The sequence below is a fragment of the Mastigoproctus giganteus genome, chromosome 11 (assembly GCF_048544385.1).
Source record: "Mastigoproctus giganteus isolate SK-2022 chromosome 11, ASM4854438v1, whole genome shotgun sequence".
In the NCBI taxonomy this organism is placed as follows: domain Eukaryota; kingdom Metazoa; phylum Arthropoda; class Arachnida; order Uropygi; family Thelyphonidae; genus Mastigoproctus; species Mastigoproctus giganteus.
In genome coordinates, this window is record NC_143585.1 from 119,531,190 (window position 1) to 119,548,001 (window position 16,812).

The 16,812-nt window shown below is 36.1% G+C and overlaps 1 protein-coding gene across 1 annotated transcript in view; it reads right to left on the minus strand.

The window, feature by feature from the left end:
* Positions 1 to 7,051: 7,051 nt before the first annotated feature.
* LOC150078388 (rho-related BTB domain-containing protein 1-like) overlaps positions 7,052 to 16,812 on the minus strand; it is a 384,612-nt gene continuing 374,851 nt past the window's right edge. The window contains exon 16 of the mRNA XM_090385409.1: positions 7,052 to 7,110. The gene's annotated coding sequence lies outside the window, so the exon portion shown is untranslated. The remainder of the gene's footprint in view (positions 7,111 to 16,812) is intronic.

The window sequence follows — 16,812 nt, forward strand, 5'->3', positions numbered from 1 at the left end:
TGTTTTTTTTTTTTTTTTTTTCAAACGCGCATTGTGTTATCAGTTTTACGCCAGTTTTTTTTTTTTTTTTTTACCGTTTTCATTGTGGCTTCCAATAGATGGATTTTCTTGATTTTTGGTTGGTAGGTCCAATACATATTGAAGAAAGGAAATATTTTTCAAAAACAATTCGTTGCAATTCTTTCCGTTAGTTTCTTATGCCAAGAAACAGTTGCGTACATATATTTTTTTTCTCCCTGTCGGCTATGTCAGTCACCTTGGTAACGCTGACGTGAAACTACGTCAATCACCTTGGTAACCTAGCCGAGTGGGTAAAGTACCTGCCCGGCAACCCAAAGGTCGCGGGTTCGATTCCCGCCTCGGGGTTGGATCAAAGTACTGCAAAAACCTTGGGAGGTGCAATATGGCCACAGAAGCCGATGCGCCAACGACTACCAAATCAAAAAAAAAAAAAATTAACCTTGGTAACTGTGACACACTTAGCTTCAGGGTCAATTACGGCTCTGTGTAAGTTGATTCGTTCTAGCCAGCTGCGAAACGATCTGGCGCGAATTTCAAACGTATCGAGAGACACGTTACATAAATCAAACGAATTTCGCCGACTGTTTTTGCGCTCATAATTATAAAAGTGCAAATATGATCGTACATTTTTGCTGTTTTTGAGTTAATTAATAGTTTTTGCTGAACTTTAAAGGTAGGAAATCAAAGAAAAATATTCTGTTTATGTATATTGAGAGTTTCAATTCTGTATATTGAGTAGAAATTTCAGAAATAATTAGTTTCTATCACGATGCCGGTGTCAAATTACAATTAAAAATTAGGCTTACAAGTGCAGGCCTGAAGTGAGGTTAAGGTTGTATTATAATCATGCCTACAATGACATATGGCTTGGTATAGCTGGGTAATCAAGATTAGATTTATGAATAAACTTCATTAAATGCAATGGGCAGTTTTGTTGGCTCTGAATTGTGTATGCAGAACAGTTTCTACTAATGCTTTGCAGGTGATAGCTTGCAAAGCATTAGTAGAAACTGTTCTTGCCTTTGGATTTACACATAATATATAAAGCATTAATATATTATAAGGGCAAAGTGATTTAGTATAATGGAGTGATTAGTTAGAGGATAGTTTAAAAATAGAGTAAAAGAGATTAAACAAATTTTATTGGATATGGCAGACAAGATGGAATAGCAGTGTAACTGGGAAGGTGACCAGATTATTCTAGATATAAAACTAATGTTAAGCAATAAGGGCACAAAAGGTGATATAGTTGTACACGTTGGCACTAATGATATTAAGAGTAGGAGACCGGCGGAATTACTTAACAAGTACAGGTCACTGATGAAAAAAAGCCGTGAATTAGGGTTGAATTTGAGTGTCTGCAATTCTGCCCAGACACGATAGGGGGGAGTATATGATGAGAGCCCTGTCGATCAATTCAGCCCTGGAAAGATTGTGCAGGGCTCAAGGGGTAGAATTTTTTTCAGCCTGGTCTGTACTTGTTAACAGGAGAGACTGCTTCTACAGGGATGGGATACACTTAAATAGAAAGGGTGCAAGAATGTTTGCTGATGCTATCGAGGCAGTGTTAGGTGGGTCACAAAACTGCTAGATTGGGGGGGATACAAGGACTAATAGATTAACAGTAGCCACTGGCAGAGGAGAAAGTGATTCTTGCACTCCTATTGGAATGAGCAGCAGCCTGGAAAATAAGATGCAGGATATTTCAGAGACTGCTGGGAATCATGGGGGTACAAGTGAACACATGGGTTGTGTTAGGGTGGCTAAGAGGAAGAGCAGGTGCATGTATACTTGCATGTACACCAATGCTAGGAGTTTAGTAAATAAATTTGATGAATTTGAGGTATTGCTCAAAACATCAAAGGCAGATATTGTTGGGATTTAAGAGGCGTGGTGTCTCACAGATATAAGGAATGCAGAACTGGAATTTGGGGAGTACAATGTCTACAGAAGGGATAGACAGGATGGGAACGGAGGAGGGGTTATGCTATTATTTAAGAAACACAAAATCCAAGGAAGTGAAGCCAGTCGACATCGCTGGACAGTGCAGTGTCGAGTCAGTTTGGTGTGACATAAGCATTGGGAGATCAAAATTGAGAGTAGGAGTGTTGCTATAGGCCTAATGACTCTGATGAGTATAATAAGAAACTGTACATGGAAATAGAGTGGGCCAGTAAATCAGAGTCTTATAATGGGGGATTTTAATTTCCCAGATATTGACTGGAATTTGGGGGCTGGTCACTCACACACTAGCAAGGCTTTTGTGGATTTATTGGATGATTGTTTTCTACATCAGCATGTTCGGGAGCCAACTAGAGGGAGTAATACTCTTGATTTGATTATCAGTAGTGATTCTTCATGCATTAAGAATCTGCAGATAAATGAACCACTAGGTGGCAGTGATCACAGTGTTCTGAAGTGGGAGTTACTCAAAGAGGTCACTACCATTAGGAGTAAAGGGAAGGGGTATTACTTTCGTAAAGGCGACCACAATGGACTGAGACAGTATTTAAATTCTATACGGTGCTACCAACTGATGATGTTACCAACAGCAAATTCAAAATGGGAAGCATTCAAAGAACTTATCTTGGAAGCTACTAGGCTTTACATACCAACTAAGGAATATTGTTCTGGTCACTCACACACTAGCAAGGCCTTTGTGGATTTATTGGATGATTGTTATCTACATCAGCATGTTTGGGAGGCAACTAGAGGGAGTAATACTCTTGATTTGATTATCAGTAGTGATTCTTCATGCATTAAGAATCTGCAGATAAATGAACCACTAGGTGGCAGTGATCACAGTGTTCTGAAGTGGGAGTTACTCAAAGAGGTCACTACCATTAGGAGTAAAGGGAAGGGGTATTGCTTTCGTAAAGGCGACCACGATGGACTGAGACAGTATTTAAATTCTATACGGTGCGACCAACTGATGATGTTACCAACAGCAAATTCAAAATGGGAAGCATTCAAAGAACTTATCTTGGAAGCTACTAGGCTTTACATACCAACTAAGGAATATTGTTCAAGGTTTAAGCCTAAATGGATGTCAGATGAACTAATAAGGCATATGGCAGAGAAGAAAAATGCATGGGATACATACAAATTAACTCGTGACACAGAAGCCTATGATAGATACAAGTTGATCTGTAACCAAGTTACAAAGGAGGTTAGGCAGGCGAAGGCAGATCACGAGAGATCCTTGGCAAGGGATGCGAAGAAAAGCAGCAAAGAGTTCTTTATTTATGTAAACTCTAGAAGGAAGGGGATGAATCAGATTGGTCCACTTGATATCGATGGGTCAACTGTTGATGACCCTGCTCAGGTAGCTAACAAACTAAATGAATATTTTGCATCGACATTCACACATGAGGAGTTATTCAGCGAGGGTAAAGCCAGAGGTGTACTCAACTCTAGCAGTAAGCTAAAGAATCTTGTAATAACAGAGTAAAGTGGAGGAGAAATTGTTGAAGATAAACACAAGAAAGGCACCTGGGGTGGATGGGATCTATCCAGTTATATTAAAGGAGGCAGCAAAGGAAGTAAGCAAACCCTTAGCCATAATTATGAGAGCTTCCTTGGACTCAGGGGAGGTAGCCATGGACTGGAGATGTGCAAATGTGACCCCAATTCACAAAGGAGGATCAAAGGCTGACACAAGTAATTATAGACCTGTGAGTTTAACTTCTGTTCCTGGAGGCACTGGTTAAAGAAGCACTGCAGGATCATCTAGACAAGACTTCAGTTATAGCTCGGACACAGCATGGTTTTGTTAAGGGGAAGTCTTGCCTGACCAATTTGATTGGATACTATGATGCAGTTACAAAAGAACTGGATGCAGGGAGTAACTTTGATATCATATACTAGGATCTTAGAAAGGCTTTTGATACTGTTGCACATGGAAGACTGCTGCATAAATTGGAGCAGTGTGGCATTGGAGGCAAATTGCTGCTATGGATAAAGGTGTGGTTGAGGGGGAGAAGACAGAGAGTGGTAATTAATGGACACTGCTCATCATGGACTAATGTTATTAGTGGAGTCCCTCAGGGTTCAGTATTGGGTCCTTTATTGTTTTCTGTATTTATAAATGATATTGATGATGGTATATCAAGCTTAATGTCCAAGTTTGCAGACGATACGAAGGTTGGCAGGGTTGTCAAGGACACTACTGACACTATGCTGCTGCAATAGGATCTGGAAAGGTTGAGCAGATGGGCTGAGAGGTGGCAAATGAAGTTTAACATTGACAAATGTAAAGTACTACATATGGGAAACAGCAACCCCAGAGCAACGTATCAACTCTGTTGTACTACACAGACAGTGGTAGAGAATGAAAGGGACCTGGGGATGGTTGTGCAGGCAGATATGAAGTTCTCTGAGCAGTGCAGATGGGCTGCAAGAGTATCTCATGGTGTATTGTCAATGATATATAGGAATTTTTCTAGCAGGGATAAGGAGGTGATTATTCCCTTGTATAAGGCAATGGTCAGGCCACACCTAGAGTACTGTATACAGGTCTGGAGGCCTCATTTCAAGAAGGATGTAGAGTTGGTGGAACGAATACAGAGAAGGGCAACAAGATTAGTGAATGGAACAAAGGGGTGCTCTTACGAAGAAAGGCTTAAGTTTTGCGAATTACTGTGTCTGGAGACTAGGCACCAGCAAGGTGATCTGATAAGGTGTACAAAGCCTTGAATGGTTTGATCATGCTCAATGCTGATGGGATTCTTCTTCTTGCTCAGAATAATCACCTGAGAGGGCATATATTCAAATTGAGGAAAGATAGATGTGCGGAAATTTGCCTTTAGCCAGCGGGTGGTTGGTAGGTGGAACAGACTTCCATCCCTTGTCGTGGAAGTTGATAGCCTAAATAAGTTTAAGGCTCAGCTGGACAGGTATTTCGAACGAACAGAGGGGTGAAGTGGAAGTGGTTATTTTTTATTGATTTGTTTTACTTTATTTTTTTTTTTTTTTGGCTGATGCTGCATAAGCTTGCTTTCTTGCATCAAATGCCTCTACTAATGCTAATGCTAATAATAGAAAAATGTGGTTTTTTTCTGTGATGGCTGCATCATATATACCAATGCCACGTATTATTAGTGGCTCTTTAAAGGTGAAATTATTTCATCTTGGGATAGCAGACAAAAATAATTGCTTATGTGGCTCTGAGGAAACATGGATGCACATATTAAAATGTCATATATATATAGATAAGAGATGAATTATTCTGCCTAGCTCAAATTAATGATGTTAGCCAGTCATTGGTCTTAGTGCCATAGAAAACAAAATTTAATGCTTTTCAGAAGTTTTGCATTCAGGTATTCGAAAAAAAAAAAAAAAAAAAAGAGAACATAGTTGATATATAATGATAAATAGTAAGTTGTAAGTTTTTCCCCCCAAGTACGGGATATTGCTGGCAACTGACGGGTTGTGGGATATCTGTGTTTTTTTTTTTTTATTTTTTAACATCCACAGATATTGCACTTCTTTCTGTGGGTAAATTTTCTTGCCTCAGTTAGCAAAGAACAGGGGTAAAACATAAGGTCCTCCCTTTAAAAGCACAGGTTTGGGCAACCTATGTACAGGGGTTTGGGTTTTTCTCCAGTGGATGCTGTTAGATTATTATTATTATTAGCTATATGGTGCAAGGAAACCTGAGGCTTATGCTACACCAAAAAAAAAATTCCCGAGTTACCCTGAGAGAGAGAAGTAGAAGGGAATCACCAAGAAAGAGATATCCAATGATGATGATATCCAGCTCAGGATCCTGGGTGTGCCAAGCCCGTACTCACCAGATGTGAGCCCCTATACACTGGGACATGGGCCTGGCTTCTCGTGCCAGTGGACAGGCATTGGGAAGAAGTTGTCCAGAAGATGGCTGCTCCCTGTTGGAAAAGGGGCCTGACATAACATATACTACAATACACTCGCTTCACAAACACGCACTGACTACAAATCAGGCCTGCTTTACAGATTTTCTGTATACCGGCACAGTGACACACTAGGTGGAGATAGATATAGTCTGGGAGTCATCAAAAACAGGGTACGTATACATACATGTGCACCAATAAGCTTGACATGTTAATCATTTACACCTGTGTGTGACAATTTTGGATAAAAATTTTCAGTTAAATCCAAAAGTTCTAAGTTGGGAAATTTCAATGATGAACAGTGTATTACTATACTGAGTACATGTGGTGTATTTCTGCTTTGCCTCAAATAATTCTGCTAAGATTTAATTTTTTTTTGTAATAATAGTTATTCATACATGGCCATTTAATAAGCTTGTTGTGATGAAATACTTTTCGCACCTTGTGTGATTTATTAAAACTATTATGACAATTTATGAAAAGGGAGTGCATCATATATAAAGGTTTAAGAATTTCTAAAAAATAAAGTAATTTTTCAGGAAGAAATCTTAACATGAAACACCTGTAATCAAACACTTAATCAAAAAAATGATTAAGAAGTGATCTCTTAGAATTTAAGGAAAGCTGTACAGTCTATGTCATAATTATTTTACACTAAATATATATATATATACCATTAGAAAGGTATGTTTTTAATAAGTGATATAAAATTTTTTAAAAATTTATTTGAATTTATTGGGTCTTCCAAAACATTCTTTTCATGGAGCTCTGGGTGGTGTTTAGAATAAAATGATTTGTCATATGGAAACAAATACAATACAAAATTTTTCATGGTTTATTTATACAAAATGTCTGGCATTTTTATACAAAAGAAATACATACAAAACAACTTTATAAAATGTCTATAAATTTGGTCCTATATTTAAAAATAGTGACATGATGAGAGGCGTAGTGAAAAACTGAACTGTCTAGTGTTTTTACTGTACAATTGAACCACCCTGTAATTACATTGCGGTTTTATGAAAAAAACAGGTCAATCCAAACTAAGAGTAATAAACCTTTTAACTTTAATTCTTAACATTCCAATGTTATTTTGAAAAAAAAAAAAAAAAAAATAATAATAATAAAAACACAGCAGGTTGTAAATTATTAAATTCCTTGTTTGGTATTGGCTAGAATAATCACAATGGCCGAGAAGGTGACAACATAGTCTGAAATTCTGTAAAAAAAATAAAAAAAAGGTTAAAAACAGTCTTTTAAAAATTTAGTGGTTTTAATTCTGATTTCAGATTAAAAGAACCAAAAATTAAAACACCAGACTCCACTATTACTTGCAAACTTATATAATTTATTGATACTAAGAGTATCAATAAATATTTAATTACTGGAAGGGGGTATCTATGTGATTTTTCATTATTATGTTAATGAATTGATAGACACTACACTATTATATCACATGGTAGATTAAGTAATTTATTATTGAAATATAAATTTAAAGGAAATAAACCACCTCAACATTAAACACAGAAACTATTGATGGCTATGTTTTGGAAACTCACTGTTTCCTCTCTTCACACCCATAGGGGGTAGAACATTGTTTGAGGAGTGGTACTACAAGTTTTCAATTTAATAATGATGTTTGTTTATTTATAATACAATGTATTCTAATTATACTATACTCCTTTACATGTACAATTGCCTTATAATTATTACTTTTTCTTATAAATTTAATTAATTAATTAAGATAGTTTATGAAAAATTCCTACAGTTGGAAGGACTTGCCTGTTAATGTGATCTAGGAGAAGTCTCTTGGTCTGGTTGGGGAAGAATGGTATGGAAGGAGTGGACTGACTGTTTATATAGGTTGGAGTTGGTGTAGCCAATGGGAGGTTGTTGTGTGCTAAACCTAAAGGATTTTTGGGTACAGGGATATATTATGCAGATAGATTAGGATGGTGAGGACTGGCTTGCATTGTTTGTGTTGTACTACTACTAAAATAGTTGATTTTGTACTAATATTAAATTAAAATTAAATAAATTACAATGTCCCTATAAAATTTCCTTACAATTCCCAAATCATTATGATTATTACATTAATGATAATGTTTTGTTGTTCGGTTTTTAGGAGCATTAGCAACTAAGGCCATATTGCTCCGGGATATGCGGTGGTCATTCCCTGACCTTTCCACTTCCTCCGTATTTGGTGGTGAAGGGCTCGAACCCCGGTCTAATCAAGAAGCGTGTGCTACGCACTGCTGCTCCTTCCCACCTGGCTACGGAGGTGCCTTAATGATAATGATTATTTTTTTGATTTATTGCTCATTAAATTTAAGTTAAGGCTTTTAAAAATTAAATTTTAAGTTAATTTTAATTTTGACTGGGACTTCTGGATTTTCCTTATTAGGAGGTTTGGGATTTTCTTTTTTGCTGAGAACTTCTTCAGGATATCTGTATGGGATAGGCTGTAATACGTATTGTGGAAGTTAACTCCTTGCTGCTTATTGATTGTCAAGCTTCTGAAACATTTTATGAAGTAGGTTTCTTTGAAGGTTCTTCTGGAGTACTATGAATCTACAGGAAAGAGCCTATGCCAGCTGCACAATTACCTGGGAGTAATTGTGCAGTCAGACATCAAGTTCTCTGAGCAGTGCAGATGGGCTGCCAGAGCAGGTCATGAAATCTTGTCAATGATATATAGGAATTTTTCTAGGAGAGATAAGGAGGTGATTATCCCCTTGTATAAGGCAATGGTCAGGCCACACCTTGAGTACTGCATACATGTCTGGAGGCCTTATTTTAGGAGGGATGTAGAGATTGTTGAGAGGAACAAAGTGGTGCTCTTATGAAGAAAGGCTTAAGTTCTGAAAATTGCAATGTTTGGAGACTAGGCACCTGTGAAGTGATCTGATTGAGTTGTATAAGGCCTTGAATGGTTTGAGCAGGCTGAATGCTGATGGGATTCTTCCACTTGCTCAGATTAAGACCTGATGAGACAGATTCAAATTGAGGAAAGAAAGTTGTAGAATAGATGTGCAGAAGTTTGCCTTTAGCCAGCGGGTAGTTGATTGCTGGAACAGACAGATCTATTGTTGTGGAAGTTGATAGCTTAAATAAATTTAAGGCTGACCAGATGGGTGAAATGGGAAGGTTTTTTTTTTATTTTCTTTCGCTGATGCTGTATAAGCTTGCTTTCTTGCATCATATGCCTGAACTAATATACTCTCAAGCTAATCCTCACTCCCTCTCCCACCTTAACCTTGGAACCATCCTAATCTAACTCCACAATATTTCCCTGTACCCAAAAATTCCCCAGGTTTTCCATGCAACAATCTCCCATTAGCTATACCAAGTCAACTGCAACCTATATAAACAGTCAGTCCACTCCTTCCACCCCAGTCTTCCCCAACCGGACCAAGAGACTCCACTCTCAGATCACGTTAACAGGTAAGTCCTTCCAACCAATTTCGAAATTAACTATAGGGATTTTTCATAAACTACCTTAATGAGTTAATTAAATTTATAAGAAAAAGTGTACTGATTATACAACAATTGTACATGTAAAGGAGTATAGTATAATTAAAATGTATTGTAAATAATCAAATATCATTATCAAATTGAAAACTTGTAGTACCGCTCCTCAAATAATATTCTATCCCCCTTAGGCCTGAAGATGGGAAACAGTGAGTTCCCAAAGCATAGTCATAAATAGTTTAAGTGTTTGATGTTGAGGTGGTTCAATTTCTTTAAATTATATAATTTCAATAATAAATTACTTAATCTACCATGTGATAATAGTGTAGTGTCTATCAATTTATTAACATAAAAGAAGAGTTCCAGGATGTAAACTTGGTTTACAGCCTTAGATGAGTTCAGTTGCTTCAAACAACATAGCAATTTGGCTTTATAATGAAGTCCCAAGGTGGATCTGAAACATTAATGCAATTTTATTTAATGAATTGGATGATGTGCCTTTGTGTAAGACATAATTCCATCGTTGGTTTTTTTTTTTTTTTTTTTTTTTTGATTTTGCAAATATATATGGAGTCTAGTGTTTTTATATTTTGTAATTTAATTTTGCACATGTAGGTATGATTATATCACTTTTTAGTAAAAAAAATAAAATTCATAGTCATTGAGCTTCAGAAAGACCATAGTTTTTTATGCTAAGAACTAAAATTTCTATTAATAACAGAACTGACCTTTTGCTAATATCAAACTGGATATTCCTATACCCAATATACAAATAATCCAACTCTCATTAAAAAAAAAATAGTTACAGCTCAAATCCACAGAATTGCATTCACAAACATTTAATACACAAACAATTTAATATACTTGAATTTAGATGCTTTTCCACCTTACCAGCATTACTAGATTTTTTTTATCCATTTCTTGCATAAAAACCCATTAACAGCACCAAACTCATTAATGGCACCAAATGATAGAACTGTTAATCATGTGTTGTCTGTGTGCAGGCAACAAGTGAAAGTTTTTCCTGTGTTCTTAATCAAAGAATCTTGGTGCTTTTGTTTGAGAAATTTTGGCATAACAGATGGTGAACATGTTGTTTGTTTTGTTGGTTTTTAGGAGCATTAGCAACTAAGGCCATATTGCTCCGGGATATGCAGTGGTCATTCCTTGACCTTTCCGCATCCTCCGTATTTGATGGTGACGGGCTCGAACCCCGGTCTAATCAAGAAGCGTGTGCTGCGCACTGCTGCTCCTTCCCACCTGGCTACGGAGGTGCCTGATGGTGAACATTCTAGATAGTCAGACATATATTGTAAAAAGACTGCTGTTGCTAGTCATCCACTCTTCACAAAGAGTAAATGACTGGCATTTGGTTTTAATGCCATCATTTCCATTTTGCTGTGAGTTGCATGACTGAATTATAGTACATGTATTGGTGTGAAGTTGTGTTTTTACTGGTCATGATATCCTGCACCAGTAGAGGAAGTACAAAACGTTATTGCTTCTCGGAGGTGACATTTTAAAGCCACTTGGCTCAGGAGAAGTGGGAACAAAGTTTACAGTTGATTACGACATTGATAAGTCTACTATTAGTGACATAAAATGGGCTTTAGACTTGAAAAATTTACAATGCTGATGAAAGCTGCTTATTTTGGTTTACCAAATAAAACTACTTCATAAAAATAGATACTGCATCAGGTCACAAAATCAGCAAAGAGTGAATGATGATCATGCCTTGTGTGTAAACTACAAATTATATTTATTGGCAACAATAGGAAAAATCACATTAACCTAGGGCTTTATAAAATTGCTCACTTCCTGTTCTCTACAAAGAACTAAGGAAAGGTTGTGTAAATAAAAAATTATTTATCAAATGATTTCACTCTGAATTTGTGTCAACATTAAAAAGATGTATAAAAAATTGAAAAAAAAAACAAATCTTTGCTAAATCTTGACAGTGCACAGGGTTATCTACTAGATGACCTGGTACATTGTGGTGATGCAAAGTACAAAGTCATGAGGCAAATGGAAAAGTGATAATGATGGAAACATTGTAACAATATTTCTTTCTCTTAATGCTAATGAACAAAAACGTGATTCAGGTGGAGTCTGCTAGCAACTCTGTGTTTACTGTTAGCCAGTCACTGGGAGGCAGGAATGGATAGTCGAGAAGGCTAGGATCAATTTCTATTAACACTTTTATATTTTAACTATTTTTACTTTAATATTAGCACTGTTTTAATTTCTATTTTTAATTACTATACTGCACCAAGCATTGTACAGTAAGTTCCTGAACGGAAGCCTTAATTTACATATAATTTCTATGGAAATTAATATGGAAAACTTACTTATGTAAATTTTTTTTCACTCACTTTTTTTTTTTTTTTATTTAGGATTGTAAAATTTAAAACAGTAAAAAAAAAAAAAAAAAAAAAGCAATCAATAACGAACATGGCACGCACAAGTAAGCTATGAAGTAACAAGTTTACAAAGCTTAAAAAATAGGAATGAAGAGAAGATTCCGAAAATTTATGTTTTTTTATATGACTGAACATTTCAGTGAAGGGGACACACACACATTTCACCATAATAATGTAAAATTACATAATTCCAGCTATCAGTATTATCACAAATGCAATAAGATCAAGTTTACTACCCATTTATAATGAATTGCATTAACAGAAAAGTCCAATAAACTGGAAACTGCAAATTGTCTTTATTGTTTTATGGTAGTTACCTCCAGAAATGTGCTTTAGTAAAACGTGTGCATGTGAACCTGGGTGAGGTGATAATAGTGTGTTTCCGCCTTAACCCTGTGAAGTTCTTTACAGAAAATTTCATTTTGACAGTTATCATGGTGCCGACTAAGAGAATAAGTGACAGTGGCACTAGTAAATCTACGAAGGAAAGGAAAGCGATCAATTTGGATCAGCAAATTAAAATAATAAGGATGTATGAAAATGGTCAAACATTAACAAGTATTGCCCAGAATTTAGATTTGTCAGTGTCAACAATAAACACAATAATAAAGGACAAAGACAGAATACAAGAAGCAGTGAAGGGATTGGCACTAATGAAGTAAACTATAATGAACAAGGCTACAAAATACATATTGGTTTTTACAGTAGAATAACATGCATTTTTTCTTCCTTTTATGTTTTCTTTTCTTATATGCCACTCCAGCTACTTCACCGCTGTCCCCAGATAAAGCTTTTAATTGAACTAATTAAAAATATATAACTATTTTTATATATACACTGGTGTTCAAAGAAAGTGCATCACCTGGGAATTTCACATTTCTAACCCTTTTTCATGATAGTATGATACATTAATGACTAGCATCACAAATAGAAATATAAACAAAAGATATTTATTAAGAGTAAGGCAGAGCTAAGTAATATTTGAGAGATGCTCTCAAAATATTCCAAAATGAGCATTTCCAACCTTTATACAACGGTTTTGGTAAACAACAATTATGGTCGTATGTATAGCTTAGCTTAATTTTCAGCACTCACCTCATAGTAATCCGCTTAGCTGGTGAAGAGTTTTACCATATACATGGCGGTTATAGGATTCTAATAACTTACAGGGATTATGGGTTTAAAACTAAGTTATGGGCTATAAAAATTTTTCTAAGAAAGGAAAGGAAACTGCACCTTCCATTCTATGGTTGCCTAATTAAATTAAATTAAATTAAATGAAGAAAAATAGAAGCTAATAGTCGCGCACAAACGACTTTTGAAATTAGTCTTGGGGGGGGGGGGGAGCGCGCTTGTGTTATATACGGGTTGGGTTCCCGAAATGCATTTCAGTGCACGTGGAAACTTAATACATGCCAAATTCCAAATGGGGGAGAAATTGGCGGGAATCTTTTTGTTTAACATGTTGAGTGATATATCGCACTTAAACCATTCGATGACGAGGGCTTCGTTTTCAAGGATTTTGTATTTGTATCTAGAATCTAATTTAACTACTGTGATGGCTGAATCGATGAGTGGGTTGTGATTTTGAGATTAGACGTATTGTGTTAGTTCTGTACTTGCTGAATTAGTTTTGAAGCTATTAAAGTGGTAGTATGCACGCGTGTTGGAAATATTTGATGTCCCGAAATTTGCTGTTGTACTGCCCATGTAACATGCTTGGCAATCTGATTGGCATCTGATCAAATATATAATGTTGTTGTAATCTTGTGTCTCGTACTCGTGTGTTGTCTTGTATGAATTGAATTTGGAACTTAATTTGTTATAAGATGTGAATATTAATTTGATATCTGTATTTTTAAAAATCTGTTGAAGTCTTCTAGCGTATTGTTGATGATATGGGAGCGCGATACATCACTCAATGTGTTAAACAAAAAGATTACCGCCAATTTCTCCCCCATTTGGAATTTAGCACGTATTAAGTTTCCACATGCACTGAAATGCATTTCGGGAACCCAACCCGTATATAACACAAGCACCTCTCTTCCCCCCCACACACACTATAGCTAACTGAAGACTAATTTCGAAAGTCGCTCGTGCGCGACTATTAGCTTCTATTTTTCTTCACTTAATTTAATTTAATTAGGCAACCATAGAATGGAAGGTGCACTTTCCTTTCTTAGAAAAATCTTTATAGCCCATGACTTAGTTTTAAACCCATAATCCCTGTAAGTTATTAGAATCCTATAACCACCATGTATGTGGTAAAACTCTCCACCAGCTAAGCGGATTACTATGAGGTGAGTGCTGAAAATTAAGCTATACATACGATCTAGTTATTACATTACAGCACATAAGGACTCCTTAAAAAACAAGAGACAACAATTATGGCTAAAATGTTATCAGAAGCCTTCAATTTGCTTCAGTTTATCATTTTAAATGGAAAACGAAATGAAAAGTTCACCAGGTGCAAACTAATATTTAGTTGAACCGCCTCTGTCCCTGATGACAGCAGCGCACCGTAAAAGCATTGACAAGGTCAATTTCTGAAGATAATAAACTGATAGTTTGTGGTTCCAAACAAAAATTATGGCTTCCTGAAGTTCACGAAGGGTCTTTGGTTTCTTTTTGGCAACTGCAGATTCCACATGGTGCCAACAGTTCTCTATAGGATTCAGGTCTGGGCTGTTTCCTGGCCAGCTAAGAGTTTGTAATGGACCGTTCTTCCAACCATTTTATCACCTGTAACAAATGTAAACACATTACTGTCGAACCTCTAATGCAGAAATGAAGCTAAAGTAACTACAGAAGTGCCTACTTACACTTTTCACCCGATGACAGGGGGAGCAGAGTTGTCCTGAAAGATGCAGTTACTTGGCTGGTTGAAATGGTCTCTTAATGGTTGGCAGCAATTTGCCTTCCAATACAGCCAGGTGTCCATTGGAATTTATGGAACCTTTTATAAACTGCAGGTGACCTACTCCGTGATACGAAATGCACCCCCATATCGTTTGGTGGTGGGGGATTTCACAGTAGACACCATACAGTCTGGATGGCATTCTTCACCACGTCTATGGCAAATTGTTTGTCTCCCATCAGAGCAATGCAGGTTGAATTTCTTCTCATCCAAGAAAATAACTGACTTCCCCTGCTCAGGGGTCCATTTGACATGCTCCTTACACCAAATTAATCAGGCATTTTTCATTTTTTGTGTGAGGAGGGCCTTCTTCTTAGGAAGACAGGCTACAAGTCTATTTCTGAAGAGGCATCTTCTGACTGTTACTGCACTTGCTACCACTCCTGTATGTTCTTCCCATTCTCTTTTCAGCTCAGACGAAGAAGCTTTACAGTTTTTAAGGCATAAGCACTTCAAAATGTTGTCCTGTTTTGGTGTAGAGTTATTTGGGATGACACAGTTTTGTATTTGTATACCAAAATTTTACATTCATTCTTTTTTTTTTTTTTTTTCTTTTTTGCATATACACAGTTCAGTTCACTTTGTCCTCTCAATGATGCACTTATTTATAGTGTCACGCATGCAAGTGTCACCTCCATTATCCTCTGTAAATTTTTGTATTTTGGACTAATATTTATTTTTCTCTGATGTATTTTTTGACTTCTGTTGGTAATACTTTGAAGATTACTATATTTGATTTGTTGTTAATTAACAGTTATTCATTTTACCCTTTATTATGGTCTCTAAATGTTCAAAAGTGCTGAAAGTGAATGTGTGGGAAAGCAGGGGTGGAACTATAAATTCTAGCGCCCCCATATGAAATTCATATTCTCTTCGTGCTCTTTAACAACCATGAAAAACCAACCATCTGGCCTCCTACTTTTGGTCCCTTGTCATGATTCTGAGGGATTTGAGCAAATCCCTCAAAACCAGATTTATAAAGGTTCATAATGATCTCCAACTATACCCAATGTATTCAATTCGATACTTCCTTTAGTTTCACAAAAAAAAAAAAAAAAAAGACGAATCTTGAAATTTGATGATTTTAAAACCTGTACTCCAGCATTAACTCCTACTTTGTATTGTCTTTTTTGCATTGTCTTAATTCCACTGGTGTTTCTCTTCTGTTTGAAACTTGCAAAGGAAACATTAGTACAATGGCTGAAAAAATAGTTTATTAAACTGGTTTATAGATCAACAATTAGTATCTAAATTTAACTTAAAGTTTGGACTTAAATTTTAAATGTAATTTGTTGACCAGTTGAATTTTTTCAACCAATGCAGTGATATATTTCTTTTGCAAGTTATCTCCATCCTGCATTAAGCTATACCTTTTGATGAACATGTTCCATTCAAAATTTTTTTCTTTCTAGCCTATTCCAAAAAAAAAAGTGATAAATTCATTCCCCCATCCAATTATCATCCTATTCCCCCATCCTATTGCATCCTCAACTCTTTCCAAAGTAAGAGAGAAATTTATCAACTACCAGCTCTTAGACTAACTCAAAACCTTCCATCTAATTAACGGTATTAGTATTAATTTACTGATGGTACTTTAGCTTATTACTTATCCCTGGACAAATTATATGGAAATTTTTGAAGGAAACCTTAATGTAAGGTTTTCAATCTTGTCTGGCAGAAAAGCCTTCCAAGCAAGCTTCCATCTTATGAATTGCTTTCAAATTCTTGCAAATGGGCAGCGACTTTTTTTCCTGACTGCTCATTTTGTGTGTTGACAGGAAATTCTTTGTTTTCTTGCTTCTCAACTAATTCTGCAGTTTTCTAAGGTTCTGTTTTTTCACTTTGCCTCTTTAATTAATTAACGATCCTCTTTCATTGACTGGAATTTATCCATAGTTTTGCAGATAAAAGCACTACATTTCACTTTCCATTTGAAGAAACTCAACTCTGCTCACACAACTTCTTTAAAATCCATGATAAATTTCTTTAGTGCTGATGTCCATGTAGTTCCCCATCTTAGTTCTCCCAAAAAAGCAATTCTACTGCTTCCATGCCTATCTTCAACAACACAACATCTTCAGTCTAATGTTCAGCATTTTTTTGTATAAGACAT